Source organism: Cynocephalus volans, chromosome 4 (genome assembly GCF_027409185.1).
Source record: "Cynocephalus volans isolate mCynVol1 chromosome 4, mCynVol1.pri, whole genome shotgun sequence".
Taxonomy (NCBI): Eukaryota; Metazoa; Chordata; class Mammalia; order Dermoptera; family Cynocephalidae; genus Cynocephalus; species Cynocephalus volans.
In genome coordinates, this window is record NC_084463.1 from 33268804 (window position 1) to 33286311 (window position 17508).

General features: G+C 35.4%; 1 pseudogene; it reads right to left on the reverse strand.

The window, feature by feature from the left end:
* Positions 1 to 579: 579 nt before the first annotated feature.
* On the reverse strand, positions 580 to 1540 carry LOC134375947 (olfactory receptor 2G6-like; annotated as a pseudogene).
* Between the last annotated feature and the right edge of the window lie 15968 nt (positions 1541 to 17508).

Genomic DNA, 17508 nt, shown 5'->3' on the forward strand with positions numbered 1-17508 from the left:
ATTGAGAAGAGTTATTTTTCAATTTTAAATATAAAGAAAGCATTCCTTTTCCTAAAATTATTAAAAATTTAAACAAAAATCTAGATAAATAGAAAATAAAACAAAACAAAACAAAAACAAGATTCTACACTTAACAAAAATAATTCTCATTAGTGATTTTAAAGATATGTTTCGCTTGTATTATGTAATAAGGTATTTCATATTCTGCATTGTTTTGCTTGAATTGATTGATAGAATAGGAAAGAATACCTTATAATTTGAGATCTTGAAAATAAATAGAAAATGAAATATTATAAAGGTAGTGACTGCAGGAAATGATAATTTCTTGACATGGAAGTTGAAGGCTGTGCTAACACAGTATTTGAGTGAACTGAAATAGCAATATTTCATCACAATAAATGAATATCCACAAATGTTCATTCATAGAGATGAGAAATCTGAATTGAAAACACTTGGGGAGATTTGTGAATATGTGATGACCATCTCATTCTGCAAGTCTGCTAAACTGGAATATCCTGTGATGAAGATTAGTCTCATAGAATTTGGATGTGCACATGTTAAAAACATAAACAAATATCTTTAATTTGTAAAGATTCTAGGGTGTGATTTTTTTTTTTTTGTATATTTGTATAACTCTTCAATGGCGCCCTTGAATTCCTTGTTCCTCAGGCTCTAAATGAAAGGATTCAGCACAGGGTTGATGATTGCATAGAACACAGAGATCAGTTTGTCTCTTGCTGAGTTAAGGGATTTGGGATTCATATACCTGATCAATCCTGTTCCATAATCTGTGATCACTACAGTCAAGTGGGAAGCACATGTTGAAAAGGCTTTTCTCCTGCCCTCATCTGAATCTGTTCTCATCACTGCCACCATGATTCAAAGGTAAGAAAGAATAATAAGGAGGAAAGGGAGTAATACCATTCCAGCCCCTCCTACAACCATCATGATATCCCACAGGGATGTGTCAGCACAGAGGATGTGAAGAAAGATGGGCAATTCACAGAAAATATAGTCAACAACATAATGACCACAGAGAGGGAGGATTGTGAAGTAGAGAGGAACCACTAAAGCAAGAAAGCCAATAGTCCAGGTTCCCACAGCCTGTGCCACACACAGACGAATTCATGATGAGCAGATATCTCAGTGGGTAACAAATGGCTGCACAGCGATCTAAAGCCATCATGGCAAGTAAGAAGCACTCAGTTGCCTCCAGGAATGAAGTGATGTAGGTCTGAGCAAGACAGAAGTTGTAAGATATCACTTTCCTGCTTACAAGAAAGTTAAAGAGCATATTGGGGACCACACTGTGCTAAAAAAAAAAAAATACTTTGAGAAAAGCCAGATGCCAGAGGAAGAAATACATGGGAATCTGGAGAGAGGGATCCAGAATTACTAATATGATAGCAGCTGTGTTTCCAAAACAACTTGATAAGTAGACCACAGAGAACACGAAGAAGAGGGGAAACTCAGTTTGGGGATGATTGAAAAATCCCACTAGGACCAGCTCAGTGATGGTGCTGGAATTCTCAAGTTCCATTTTGAGAATTGAAATATGCCTGCTCATTAAGAAGAAAAAAAAATGGTCTTATATAAAAATTCTGAAGTCAAATCATTTCCCATTTACATCAACTTTAATGCTGATGATAAATGCATCTTAAATTGAAATAAAAATTATTTGTAAAAATTTCTTGGACATAAAGGTGTCCAAATCACAGTCTTCATCATATGATTACCAAGTTTTAATAAATTACAAAAAGCTTTTGGTCTGAAAGTGAAAATGTCACCCACTTATACTTACTATATCATATATGCTGCAGAGTACTTCTTTAAATTTGGCTAATCAAATATTATTATTCATTTCTTAAAAGAGAGCTAAAAGTTCAATAAAATAAAGCAACTTGCATAACATTACAAGTAGAAAACATGAAAGCTGAAAATAATTGTATTCTCCTCCCACTAGATTAAATATCAGAAATGATATTGTATTTTTCATTTAGTGAGACAAAATTTTTATTTTCTTTCCATCCTGATTCCTAGAGAAAATAATTTATCATCTCATATGTGTAATAACACACCTAATTTAATTATTTTGACTCTTTTAAATCTCAGTGTTAGTAAAAATAATATAGTTAATCTTCCAAAAAATTCAGCTTCCAAATATTAATAGTGATCTTAGAGCAGATATATGTGGGTGATAAATCCAGGATTTTTGACCATTTTAAGCACCGTGTGAAATTGCCTTTATGGGCTTATGACTCCTACATGTACACATATCTACAGCAACAAACTTCCTGTACTCTAAAAAAATCTGAAATAAATTTACCAGCATGTGCTGAAATGGAAGATATAGGCTGGTTTTATAAAGTGTAGAATATCTGATACAAAGCACATATACACAAATGGTATTTGCTATTAACAAAGCAACACAACACTAAACAAAAATAGAATGAAACTAACAGATGCTTATGAGAATACTTTTAAACACAAAGGAACTTAAAACAGAAAACATGGAGCTTGAGGTTCACATAGACTCTTTGAACCCTACTTCTGCTTTCTCTGTAAACTCATATTTCCAGTGCTTTCCCTTTGTCCCACCTTCAAATCCCCCTCCCCCTCCCTTTTTTTGGTCACTTTCTGGTTGGCTTCTGGCTGAAAAAGTTTTCTAGATTTTGCTGCAACTTTCTATTTAGCTTTCTTTTCTGTATGCATAGCCTAAATTACTAAAAGAGCAGACCATACGACTCACAAAGAGACAAGGTGGTAAAGGGTGAAGAGAGGCAGAGAGAAAAAAGGAGAAACGAAGAGCCACAGAGCAAGAGATATACAGGGAGATGGAGAGAGAGTGAGAGAGCACGAGAGTGAGAGAGTGCACGCACATACCTACAGGCAGAATTTTGAATTCTCTAATTGTGGAAGGGAATGAGTTTATGAAGAGGAGAGCAGCTGACAAGCTTGCCCAGTCTTTTGATGTTAGGAAATCTGTTTATCCATGGTCAATACTGGCAACTGATGAAAAGGGTCAAACTATCAAACCTTCACCTACAAAGCAGATGGCGTGAGAACCACAGCCATTTGACAACCACTAGAGTTCATTATATTGAACATTATGCAGAAATTTTCTTTCCTTGGCAATGCCCTTCTCAGTATCCATGGAAGTTATGTTGAAAAGAATGAGATAAATGTGGCTACTAATAAGCAAAACTTGTTTTCCTGATTTAACATTATTAATTTTTGTATAGAAGTTATCCATAATCTCTGTATTCCTTTCCTTACTCATTCCAACTCTAATTTACATTTGGGATATTGAAATGTAGGGTAAAATAAATAGAAATTGTTTTCTGGGCATTATAAATCCAAAGGAGATATGTCAGTAAGTTGAGTAAAATCTATTAATAGAGGTAGCGTATTGAGTTATATTCAAAGGGAACAAGTTAATTTCATGTAAGAAAGAAAAACAAAATAATTTATGCCCCACTTGCTGCTGATGACAGACAGCTCATTAATGTAATTTGTAATTTCCCATTTATGGTGATAGCTGTTAACTCCATTGCTTTTCTGAGAGAAACATCTCATTTTGGAAGTTCTAAAAGTAATGTATTAATGATATTGCATATATTTTTTAAAACCTACAAACTTTTTAAGTTGAAATTTTGTAAAGTCCTGGATAAATTCAATTGTGTTTTTCAATGTTATCTGCTTACATTTCTCCTCATTAACAGAGTTCATTTTCATTCTGATGATATAGAAGCAAGTTGTATCAACATGTGTATAAGGTATGAGTATTTGACAAGGAAAATTCACACTGGCAAAATGAAAATGTTCAACGTGTTTTGTTCACACATTTTCAATCCCATGAAGAGTAATAGAGCAGTTTCTGCACTTCCAGTGAAGATGTTCATGTATTTATCAATAAAAGTTATGCACCAGATTCTAATTTGGTTTGGAGTTATAGCTAAAGGAGCAGTGGGAATGTTTTCTTTTATTTAAGTCATCATACGTTACTTAAGTGTGGTTAAGTCTTTTGTAAAAGTGCATTGGCAGTCAAGGTACTCTTCATTCAATAATATTATATAAAGCATGAGGCTGCATGTCCATTAACAGTTGTAACTAAATTTGAATAGATTTAAGAAGAATTGATTTAGCAATTTATAAACTAATGAAAATATTTTTTTTTGTTTTTGTTATCCATTTTTTTTTTAAAAATGGAGTTTTTGAGCATCAAATTTACTCAAGGTACAGTTATAGAAAATGGGAGAAAGTTATAATATACAAGATATTCACAAATCTTACATTCTAATGGGGAAATACACCCCATATATTCATGCATGCATCATAATTATATTATTCATGATAAGTGTTATGAATTAAAATAAAGCTTAATAAAATGAAGAATAATAAAAAATACCAATTTTGATGAAAGTCTGTCTGATATTGAGATATGTGAGTGGACACTGTGGGAAACTGAGGATGCGTATGAGGGTACTTCAAAAAGTTCATGGAAAGAGCTCAATTAAAAAAAATATTCTCATACATGTGAGGAATAATCATTTAGAGCACTCCCACGTTTTGAGTGGGGAAAAAGAAGGTGGACTCATCAAATGATTCTGAAAAGGACCAGGGAATGAAGTAGAAAGAAAAAAAAATGATGCTGGGGAAATTTGGTTCCAGTAATGATGATGTAGATGTTTGAGACAAATGCTCCCACCAGAAACAAATAGAAGTTGGACAAATTAACAAAAAGGATGCATCATGTTCTCAAAGACATCAGGTAAACATATAAGTGTAAACAAATAGGATCGAAATCTAGGATCAGAATGAAACCTATGAAACTGGACCTGGAATTGGAATCTTTCCTCATAAAATAAACCACCTATTCTGGAAGTATTAATGGAGATGCCGAGAATCCAGTAAGGCATTTTGGGAGACACAAAGGACAAACATTGGCATTTATTTATTTATTTTGGGGGGGGGGGCGCACATCAGATCATCTTTTATTTTTTAATTTTTTTATTTTTTATTATTATTTATTTATTTATTTATATATTATATTTTAAAATTTTATTTTGTCTATATACCATGTGGTTGATTATTGTGGCCCATCACCGAAACCTTCCTCCTTCCTCCCTCTCCCCCCTCCCTCAAACAATGTCCTTTCTGTTTGCTTGTCGTATCAACTTCAAGGAATTGTAGTTGGATCGGAAGAATCAACATAGTGAAAATGTCCATACTACCCAAAGTGATATACAAATTTAATGCAATCCCCATCAAAATTCCACTGACATTTTTCTCAGAAACGGAAATAACTATCCAGACATTTATATGGAATAACAAAAGATCTTGCATAGCCAAAGCAATGCTGAGCAAAAAAAAATAAAGCTGGAGGCATAACACTACCTGACTTTAAACTATACTACAAAGCTATAATAACCAAAACAGTATGGTACTGGCATAAAAACAGACACACTGATCAGTGGAATAGAATAGAGAATCCAGAAATCAACCCACACACCTACAGCCATCTGATCTTTGACAAAGGCACCAAGCCTATACACTGGGGAAGAGACTGCCTCTTCAGCAAATGGTGCTGGGATAATTGGATATCCATATGCAGGAGAATGAAACTAGACCCATACCTTTCACCATGTACTAAAATCAACTCAAAATGGATTAAAGAATTAAATATACACCCTTAAACAATAAAACTTCTTAAAACATAGGAGAGACACTTCAGGAAATAGGACTGGACACAGACTTCATGAATACGACCCCAAAAGCATGGGAAACTAAAGGAAAAATAAACCAATGGGATTATATCAAACTGAAGAGCTTCTGCACAGCAAAACATTGGCATTTAATGTTCATAAGGGTGAATGGAGAACAAAGCGTAAGCATAAACAATCTGACGTACGTGAAAACATAAACCAGAAATATGCATGCCCTTCCAGGGACTTACAGTTTTAAAATTTTTCCTCCAATTCAGTTACCTGAAAGAGATAATGTCCTTTGATATACTATAACTTTGCATTTTTATATATGTTTTAGAATCAGTGGTATTGAGTATTTCAATCCATGGACAATGTGTCATTAGGTAGAAACCTGTATTGGCTAGGCTTTGGAAAAAGGAGACTCAAATTGTCATGTATGACTCTGTCATTTGTTCTATGCTTTTCGAGATTTACTACAAACATTCAGAAGTGAGAATAAATGCACACATTTTCCCTCATGCTCCTGTGAAGCAGACATTCACCTGAATGTTTACAGTTTACGAGGCAGGTGTTCCTTTGACCTTGGAAGGCAACGTCAGACTGTGAGTTTTGTCTCTACATGCCCCTTTCTTCAGCCCACTTATACTTTGGGAAAATTCACTCTGCTTGGCCTCAATTCTACAATGAAATGATCCACCTTAAGTATTATCTGATAAGATCTCAAACTTACATCCCAGGCAGAAGATGGAGCTCTGGGTTATCCTTGGCCAGCCTGCTTGTTCATATAAAACTTACAAATTTTTGTCTCCTTAAGTGCACCACTTTTTCCTTTAACCATCCATTATTATATGTTGTTTATTTTTCATGCCTAAACACAGAGGAAACCTAACATTCAACCCTATAATTGTGAAGTTATATCAAGCTAGTCAGATGTAATCCTGGAGCCTTAGTTACAACTTTAGCCATTATCAATATACCTCATCTGAGCTTTGATAAAAAAAAAAAGTGGCAAAAAAAGAGAAAATCTACAAGATAGCTTTTACAGTTCCACTTCTGAAATAGGTTGTGATCTCAGTAGAAAATCTGATGCTGTGACCAATTCCTTATTTCCTTTGGCCCCATGGATGAACCTCAATTTTTATCTGTTTAGGGTGTAATAAAATTTCACTTTCAAAAGATCTAAATCCTTGTGGTTTGTTTTGGTTTTGTTTTCATATCAGAGTTTTTCAATTAAACTCTCATTTAAGATGTAAGTACAAAATAGTTGGTGGTTTTACAGTAAATCTCCTGGCTTCAGACTTAGTCTCCCGCACTTCCGTTGTATATCACCAACTGTTTCCCTTTGGTAACCAGGATCCAGTCCCCTGGCCAGTATGGTGTCATGCTTCTACATCTGGATCAATGAATGTAACAAGGCCATCCCACATCCTACATTGCTTTTGAGATTTAGGTAATCTGGCTCAAGGGAACTGCCATCATGTGTTGGCCTCTGGTTCAAGCATCTACTGCATCCCACATATCAACCAAGCATCACAGAGAGCACCAGCCCTCTGTTAGCCCTTCCACCGTTCTATTAGGTAGTTGCTTCCAGATTGATGTGGCAATACTAGTGAAGTCCATGATGTGAGCCCATTACCAGGCTTCCTACTACATAAAAGTTGTTCCTCTGTCAAAGGTTAATGTGTGTAATGCCACAAAAGTAGATGTGAAATTTTGGTGAACATTAAATGATGGTAGTTGTACTCCATCCAATTTTTTAAAAAAATTATTGACTTCTGCAGGTATGTGATATACTCGGGGAATTATACCACTTCAGTGATTCCTGATCAGTCTTTATCGGTGGCTGGTTAGGTATGCAAATGGTGGTATCAAATAAAGCTATTTTTAAATTCATGCATGGCTTTTATTACTGCCCCATTGCTACTATTCAATGGGTTCATTGAACAAACATCAGAGCCTCTGCAATCTGAATGAGTCAGCCCCAGAGGAGAAAATGTGGCATAGAAAGATATGAAATACATAGGGGAGGAGGACTGAAAAAAGAGAAACAATTATTACAGACAGAGCAAGAATAAGGGCTAATTGAAAAACAATTTCCTTTTTGCTAATAATGAATATTGCATTTTTAATTTTCAAGACTAAAATTTTATTAACTAGCATTATAAGACAAAGGCAAGCCTATAGAATTTGATTTAACAAGCAAAAGTTCACACTTATTTTGATATTGTTGTCTTAATAATTAGATATTAGGGAGTTTTGATTTGCTATTAAGTGATTGAAGGTAAAATGAAGGATGTTGCATGTTGTTCTAAGATCTTAGACCCTTCCTCCAACATCAGCAATGTTCAGTTTATATATTTATTATCCTAGCATAACCATTAATGGCACATCTCTTTATTTTCTGAAGTGTCTCAGATAGGAAATATAATATATGTTAACCTTATCTATAAGCCCATTTTCTGATAACAGCTAATTGAGTGTAGGTGAGTACCTAATCAAGGTGAGCCAATACTTCTATGCTGAGTTCAGGAATCTTATGCAGAGTCAACTTAGCATACCCAGTTACATTAGACTCCTTCCCTGTACTTTCTAAACTAGAACTTAGATTTAAAGTCTGTCTCTCAGGACTATGGGTAAGGATTAGAATGCCAGAGAATTTAAATCACTAGAGGGGTAGCCATCACTGCTAGAAGAGGTTCTCCGTTGAACACAGACATTACAATTCATTTTTAAAAATTTTTTTAAAACATATTTGTGGGGTACAGAATTGAATGTCAATACATATGTACAACATGTGATGATCAAATTAGGATGATTAGTATACTCATGTTTCTAAAACATAATCAACTTCGTGACCCTTACCTAGCTTCTTGCCACCCCCTCCCCCTTTCCCACTTCTAATAACCACAGTTCTGTTCTCTCTCTTTTTTGAAAGTTTAATGCGTTATTGTGATTCATTCTTTCTTTTTCTTCTTTCTTTCCTTCCTTCCTTTACGTTCTTTATTCCAGTTCCCACTTATGAGTGAGGACATGTGGTATTTCTCTTTCTGTGCCTGGCTTATTTTGCTTAACGTTAATTTTCTCTAAGCTCATCCATGTTGCTATGAATGGCAGAATTTCATTCTTTTTTATGGCAGATAGTTATTTCATTGAGTCTGTATACCACATTTTCCTTATCCGGTCATGTGTTGATGGACATTTGGGTTGATTCCAACTCTTGGCAATTGTAAATAGAGATGCAATAAACATGCAAGTGCAGGTATTCCTTTGACATGATAATTTCCATTTCTTACCTGTAGTTGTTTGAGGAAACTCCATACTGTTTTCCATACTGGCTGTACTAATTTACAGTCCTATCAACAGTGTAGGAGGGTTTCCCTTTCTCCACATCTTTACCAGCATTTGTTATTCTCTGTCTTTGATAATAGCCAGTTTAACTGGAGTGAGATGATATCTCAGTGTGGTTTTGATTTGCATTTCCCTGATGCTGAGTGACGTTGAGCATTTTCTCATGTGTTTGCTGCCCATTGGTATATCTTCATATGAGAAACAGACATTACAATTCTAACCACAACTAATTGGATTATAAACAACCTAATTAATGGAACCTATGGGGAAGAACTGTGGGAAAATGGTGGACCAGAGGAACCCAGGGTACACTTCACCTGACTAAGAAGACACTTGATGGTGACATTGTCAGGCTTCAGGATGGTGGCCTACCTTCCTACAGTGAGCTTTGTCCCTCTCCCTGCTTCTGCCACCATCAGCAGTGGCCCAGCCGCTGCGCCCGCACCAGTTACACTGAACGTGTGTGGGACATTGAAGTCTTAAATGGAGAAAATAGAACTGAAGTTACTAGAGGTGGGAAAGGGGAATGGGAGGGGGTCTGTGAGAGATTGGTAAACAGTCACAACGATTGATGACATAGGGTAATGATAAACATACTAATTATCCTGACTTGATCACCACATACTGTACACAGGGATTGATATTCAACACTGTACCCCACAGATACGTAGCATCAACTACTTTTCAATAAAAAAAGTGTGGTGGAGTCACCAGTTGTGGCAAATCCAGAAACATATACCTGAATAGCACATCTAGAAAAGGGGATTGTTACTAAGTTAAACGAAGTTAAAATGAAGCTAAGTTAAAAGAAGTTTTTAGCTGCATCTCAAACTCCCTCCTGCACAACCACCCCCAGTATAAAAGAAAGTGCAAATTGGAATAAACGGATATTTTAAAAAAAGAACAATAAAAATAACTCAAAAGAAAAAACAGAAGAGAAAGAAAAAGTCAATTTCTCTTTCATGGCAGCATTCATAAGGGGTTAATACCCAAGTACTTGAGGTACTTCCTCCAAAGAAGTATAGGAAAAAATTTAAGGCAGAGATTACACAGCCAATGACCAGAGAGAAGTAGAGATCAGAAATCCCAGTGAAAGGCCTGGAAGCCAGTGTTTTGATTGATAGAACGCCTACAGGAATCTCTGAGCCAGCAAAATCCTCCCAGCTTCTTAGAATTTTGCCAATTGTAAACAAACCAATCCAAATCCTAAAGTCAATATACTGCAAGTGATAGGCCCGAATCTACATAAGTATCACTATTGTTATATCATAAGACAGTGAATATTCCTTTCATTGCAGAATGAAAACCTGCCAACGTTTATTAATGCAGGTGTACATCAATTTTCTAAATCATCATCTATTGTTTCCTGTTGTTTGGATATTTCCAGTGATTCTGGAGATATCAGACAATGTATTAGAAATATTTTAGTAATTCATCGTGTTTTGAATAAAAATATTGTATCCAGTCAGAAGTGAGAGAGAGAGAAAAAGAGAGATAAATAAGGGGAACAGAAGGATATGGGTAAACATGGATAAAGACCTTTCTACTCATAGCTATGGTTAGGTCCTCAGGCAAGGCCAGCAGCTAAATTTCTTGTGGAATTGTATAGTTACTAAACAATTATGAGATCCTGGCAGTTTTCGAGATATTCCAGTAATTGCCTTTCCCACAACTCTTACTATCAACTTCTGAGTGACAAAGTCAAGGTGGCTCAATTGTAAAGCACATCTCCACTCTCTGACACCAAGGAGAAGGAACAACAAAGTAGAGTAGAACATGCCTGCCTCAGTATACCAATCAATTCTTACCATCACTATAAGTTCAGGCAGAGACTGAGCCCTAGTTACAGAAGCTGGGACTAGAGATAATTTATAACCCTGGATGTAGTGGTAGACATGACAGAAAAAACAACAAACTCAGTGCATCCAGAGAGGAAGTAGAAATGCAGCTAAGCAAAGCATGCACCAAATAAGATGCTCTTTCTTTCTTGCAGGAGGCTTGCTAGCATTGTGGTAACAGCACAAGTTGTAGTTAATATTTCACTAAAAGTAAAATTACTGAGTAAGAAATAAAAAGATGAGTGAAGCCTTTAGTCCGCAGAATCAAGGTATTGATAAGTGTGTTCTCAAGGACTAGGTCAATAAAAATAATCAAGGACAGGAAGTCCCAAAGGGCTTTCGTTGTAGGTATTCCTGTAAGAGAATCACCAGTTTCTCCTCTCCATGCCGCCTCGGGAATCTCTTCTCTTAACTGAATCCAGGAAGTAAAAGAAGAATATTCTAATGCATATGGAGTTAGGGTCATTTTATTTATGCTTTGTTTTAGCAAGAATAAATTACTTGATTGAAAAATATGTTTGTTTCAGTTTTTCTTATAACTTTTAGATAAAAATATATGAAATCAATGTTTTTTATTATTTAGATACACAAAAATCAATGTCCCTGGTGAAAGAAAGTCAGTGTCACAGGAGGTGTTTTTATCTCCATAGCTCAAACCCTACCTGCAGCTCTCCAGTTCTCTAAACCAAGGGCTACGGGCTGCTCTGGACATTAAAATTCCTGCCAATGGCTGTAAAGAATAGGAAGGTCTGCCCATTGCCTGAGCAGGAGCCTAAGTGAGTGTCATCCCACCTGCTGCGGCCACTGCCTCCAGTCCACACTAGATCCCCAGAGAGGATTGCCTCTGCCCAAGCAGGAGCTGAGGTGAGCACCATCACATGTGCCACTGCCACCACTGCCAACTCACACCCAAGCTGTGGAGAAGCCAGTCTGCTGCCCGAATGGGAGCTGAGGTGGGCGCCATCCTGTGGGCTCATACCTGAGCCCTGTAGAAGCCCACACACTGCCTGAATTGGAGCCAAAGTGGTCTACCACAGCCACTGCCACAATTACTGCCACTGCAAGGAAAGCTTACCACCACAGTAACAGCCAGGGTTACCCCAAAGGCATCCCACCACACACTCAACTGCACTGGTACAAGAGTCACCAGCAGAGCTGACAAATAGAGGAGAAAGTCTTTCTCCACATAGCCCACCCCGGAGTACTAGAAGAAACAAGTGCCCTACCAGATGATCAGACATCAATGAAAAAACAGTAGAACTACAAATACACAAGAAGATATGACACCACCAAAGGAATATGATAATTCTCAAGTAGAAGACTCTATAGAGCAAAAAACTCTACAAATGACTGAAAAGGAGTTCCAAGCATTGATCATAAGAAAACTCACAGAGATAACAGAAGAATTACCTATAGAACACGATGAAACAAGAAGAAATATCCACAATATGAAGGAGGAAATTTACAAAGGGATTAATACCTTAAAAAAGAATGTAGCAGAACTCCTAGAATTGAAGAATTCACTCATGAAATATAAAACAACAGAATGCTTGAGCAGCAGGCTAGAGCAAGCAGAAGAAAGAATTTCAGACATCAAAGATGGTCTTTTTGAAATAACCCAGGCAGACCAAAAATAAAAATAAAAAAAAGAAAGTAAGAAAAAAGAATTTAAAAAATGAAGAAAACCTAAGAGAGCTAGCAGACAACTTTAAGCAAACAAATGTCCAAATCATAGGTATTCCAAAAGGGGAGGAAAAAGGAAAAGATATTAAAAACCCATTCAAGGAATAATAACAGAAATCTTCCCAGTTAGAGGGTGAGACACAGACCTTCAGATCCAGGAAGCACAAATATCACCAAAAAGAATCAATCCAAAAAGATCTAGTTAAGCTGGCAAAACTCAAATACAAAGAGAAAATTTTAAAAGCAGCAAGAGAAAAGGATCAAGTCACGTATAAGGAAGTCCTCATCAGACTAACAGCAGATTTCCCAACTGAAACCTTAGAGGCCAGATAAAAATGAGATGATATATTCAAAATAGTAAAAGAAAAAAACTGCCACCAAGAATTCTATACCTTGCAGAAATGAGGAAGATATAGTGTATTTCCCAGAAAAACAAAAATTATGGCCGTTTATTACAACATGATCAACCCTGCAAGAACTCCTCAAAGAAGTTCTGCATCTAGAATCTGAAAAATGATAATCACTATCACTGATTCACAAGAATGAGCAAAACCCACTGTTAATACCAAAATGCGAATGACAAAGAGAGAGAAGCTAAATCATGTTGCCTCAAAAATACAACTAACATTGAAGATGAAAAGTAAAAGGGGAAGAAAGGGGCAAATGATATTTAAAACATCTAAACAAAAAGCCTATAAAAAAAAAACCCTGTCAATAACAACCCTAAATTTAAATGGATTGAACTTCCCATTCAAGAGATACAGACTGACTGATTAGATTAAAAACCTAGACTCAAGTATATGTTGTCTTCAAGAGACCCATCTCACATATAAAGACACATACAACCAAAAGTGAAGGGTTGGAAAAAGATATGCCATGGAAATGGAAACCAAAAATGAGCAGGAGTAGCTATTCTTATATCAGATAAAATAGACTTTAAGTCAAAAACCATAGAAGAAGACAAAGAAGGCTGCTATATAATGATAAAGGGATCTTCCCAGTTAGAACACATAACATCAAAAATAAGTATGCACCAAAACTGAAGCACAGAAATATGTAAAACAGACACTCTCAGACCTGAAAAAAAAAGATCGAGCGTAACTCAGTAATAGTGGGTGATCTCAACTCCCCTCTATCAGGATTGGACCAATCCTCCAGGCAACAAATCAACAAAGAAACACAGGATTTAAACTACACTTTAGACCAATTGGACTTAGCAGATACCTACAGACCATTTAACCAAACAACTACGGAATATACATTCTTCTCATCAGTGTATGGAACATTCTCCAGCATAGACCACATGTTAGGTCACAAATCAAGTCTCAGAAAGTTAACAAAAAATTGAAATCACTCCAAGTATCTTTTCAAACAACAATTGATTAAAACTAGAAATCAATAACAAGCAAATCTCTGGTAACTACAAGAGAATAGAAACTGAACAACAGAATCCTTAATTACTTATGGGTCCAAGACAAAATTAAACAGGAAATAAAAAAATTTATTGAAACTAACAAAAAGATACATCATAACAAAACATGAGGAAACTGAAAAGTGGCACTAAGACAGAAGTTCATTGCAATAAATGCTTACATCAGAAGAATGGAAAGACTTCAAATAAATTACCTAACACTATGCCTCAAAGAACTAGAAAAGCAAAAGCAATCCACTCCTAAAAGTAGTAGATGGTAAGAAATAATTAAGATCAGGGCAGAACTAATTGAAACAGAGATGCAAAAAATGACACAAAAGATCAATTAAAGAAAAAGTTGGGTTTTTGAGAGGGTAAATAAAATAGACCATTAACTAGGTTAACAAAAAAAACAAAAACAACAACAACAAAAGACCCAAATGAGAAAAATCAAAAACGAAAAGGGAGACATTACAATTGATACCACAGAAATACAAAGAATCATTATAGAGTATTATAAACAAGTGTAGGCCAACAAGTATGAAAACCTGGTAGAAATGGATAGATTACTGGACACATGCAAACTACCAAGACTGAATCAAGAAGAAATACAAAACATCAACAGACCAATAACAAGCAATGATATTGAAGCAGTAATCAGTAGTCTTCCAACTGTTGGGAATGAAGCCCAGGACTGGATGGCTTTACAACTGAATTGTATCAAACCCTTAAAGAAAAATTAATAGCACTTCCCTTCAAGCTATTTCTAACTTGAAACAGAAGCAATTCTCCCAAACTCAGTATGTAAGGCCATCATCATGCTGGTACCAAAGCCAGATAAAGATACAAGAAAAAGAAAACTACAGGTCAATATCCTAAATGAACAAAGATGCAAAAATCTTCAACAAAATACTAGCAACAAGAATACAGCATTGCATCAAAAAATTTATACACCATGATCAAGGGGGATTCATTGCAGTGATGTAAGGATGATTCAACATACATAAGTCAATAAATGTAATATGTCACATAAAAAATAAAGGACAAAAACCATATGATAATCTCAATAGATGCAAAAAAAGCATCTGACAAAATTCAACATCCTTCATGATAAAGACTCTCAGCAAATTAGGTATAGAAGGAAATTGTCTCAACACAATAAAAGCCATTATGACAAACCAATCACAAATATCATCCTGAATTAAAAATAGAAACAAGACAAGGATGCCAAATCTCACCACTCCTATTAATATAGTATTGGAAGTACTAGCCAGAGCAATCAGGCAAAAGAAAGAAATAAAGGTCATCTAGATTGGAAAGAACAAAATCAAACTATCCCTGTTTGCAGATGACATGATCTTATGTAGAGAAAATTCTATGGACTCTACCAAAATACTCTTAGAGCTGATTAACCATTTTAGTAATGTTGCAGCATACAAAATTGATACCCACAAATCAGTAACATTTTTATACTCCAGTAATGAACTAGCAGAAAATTAATCAAGAAAGAAAGCCCATTTACAATAGTTAAATTATTTCTTTTACAAAAAGTAAAATTCCCAGGAATCAATTTAACCAAGGAGATGAAAGATCTCTACAATGAAAACTACAAAGCACTACTAAAAGGAATTAAAGAGGACATGAAAAGGTGGAAAAGTATACCATGCTCTTTTATGGGTAGAATTAATATCATGAAAACGTCCATTCTACCCAAAGCAATCTAGATATTCAACATGATCCTCATCAAAACACCAATGAAATTCCTCACAGAAATAGAAAAGGCAATCTTAATAGTCATAGGGAACAAAAGTAATAGCCAAATAGCCAAAGCAATCCTGAGCAAATAATAATAATAATAATAATAATAATAATAATAATAATAATAAAGCAGGAGGTGCAACACTATCTTACTTCTAGTTATAGTACAAAGCTATTGTAACCAGAACCCCATGGTACTGGCATAAAAACAGACACTTGGATCAATGGAACAGAGGAGAAAACCTGGGAATGGAACCACATAATTATAGCCAACTGATCTTTGACAAAGGCAACAATAACATACATTGGGGAAAAGACTGACTCTTTAATAAATAGAGCTGGGAAAATTGGACGTCCATATGCAGAAGAACAAAACTGGACCTGCACCTTTCACCATATACTAAAATCAACTCAAAATGGATTAAAGACTTAAATATAAGACCCAAAACCATAATATCACTAGAGGAAAATATAGGGTAAACACTCTAAGAAGTAGGACTGGGCAAAGACTTTATGAATAAGACTTCAAAAGCACAAGCCTTAAAATAAAATAAAATAAAATAAAATAAAATAAAATAAAATGGGAATATATGAAACTGAACAGCTTCTGTACTGCAATGGAAATGATGAAGTAGGCAGAAAGACAAGATATGGGATGGATGAAAATATTTGCAAACTCTACGTCTGACAAGGGATTAATATCCAGAATATACAAATAACTTAAACAAGCATACAGTAAAAAACCAAATAATCCAATTAAGAAATGAGCAAAGGGTATCAATAGATATTTTTCAAAGGAAGACATAAACATGACCAGCAGGAACACTGAAAAATGCTCAGCATCACTAATTATCAGAGAAATGCAGATTAAAACCACATTGAGATATCATCTCACCCCAGTTAGACTGGCCATTATTGAGAAGATTGAGAACAGCAAATGCTGACAAGGATGAGGGTAATTGGGAAGTTTCCTACACTGTTGGTGGGACTGTAAGTTAGCACTGCCATTGTGGAAAATGGTATGGAGTTTCCTTAAACAACTACAGATAGAACTACCATATGATCCAGCAATCCCATTACTGGGTATATATCCAAAGGAATGGAAATCATCATGTTGAAGAAATACCTGCACTCCCATGTTTATCACAGCTCTATTTACATTAACCACATTGTGGAACCACCCTAAATTACATTGAAGGATGACTGGATAAGGAAAATGTGTTATATGTACACAATGGAATACCACTCAACCAAAAAAAGAATTAAATTCTGCCATTTGCAGCAACATGGATGAGTCTGGAAAAAATTATGTTAAGTGAAATAAGCCAGATAAGGAAAGAGAAATACTGTATGTTCTCACTGATAACTGGGTGCTAAGAAATAAGGAAAGAAAGAAAGAAAAGAAAAAGAGGAAAGATAGAAAAAGAGAGGAAAGAAAGAAAGAAAGAAAGAAAGAAAGAAAGAAAGAAAGAAAGAAAGAAAGAAAGAAAGAAAGAAAGAAAGAAAGAAAGAAAGAGAAGTGACCATAAAAATACATTGAACCTTCAGAATGAGATAACAAACCTAGGGATAGTAGAGATGAAGGAGGGGGGAAATGGGGGAAGTGATAGGTTGGGCAAAGGGTGTAATGAAAAATTAGGATTTGTAATAATGAATATACTAATAATTAAATAATAAAAAATTTAAAAAGGCAAAATTTCAATGTCCCTAATGCAGTCTTTATTAACCCTTACATACTATTTCATCACCTAGATGTTGAAAA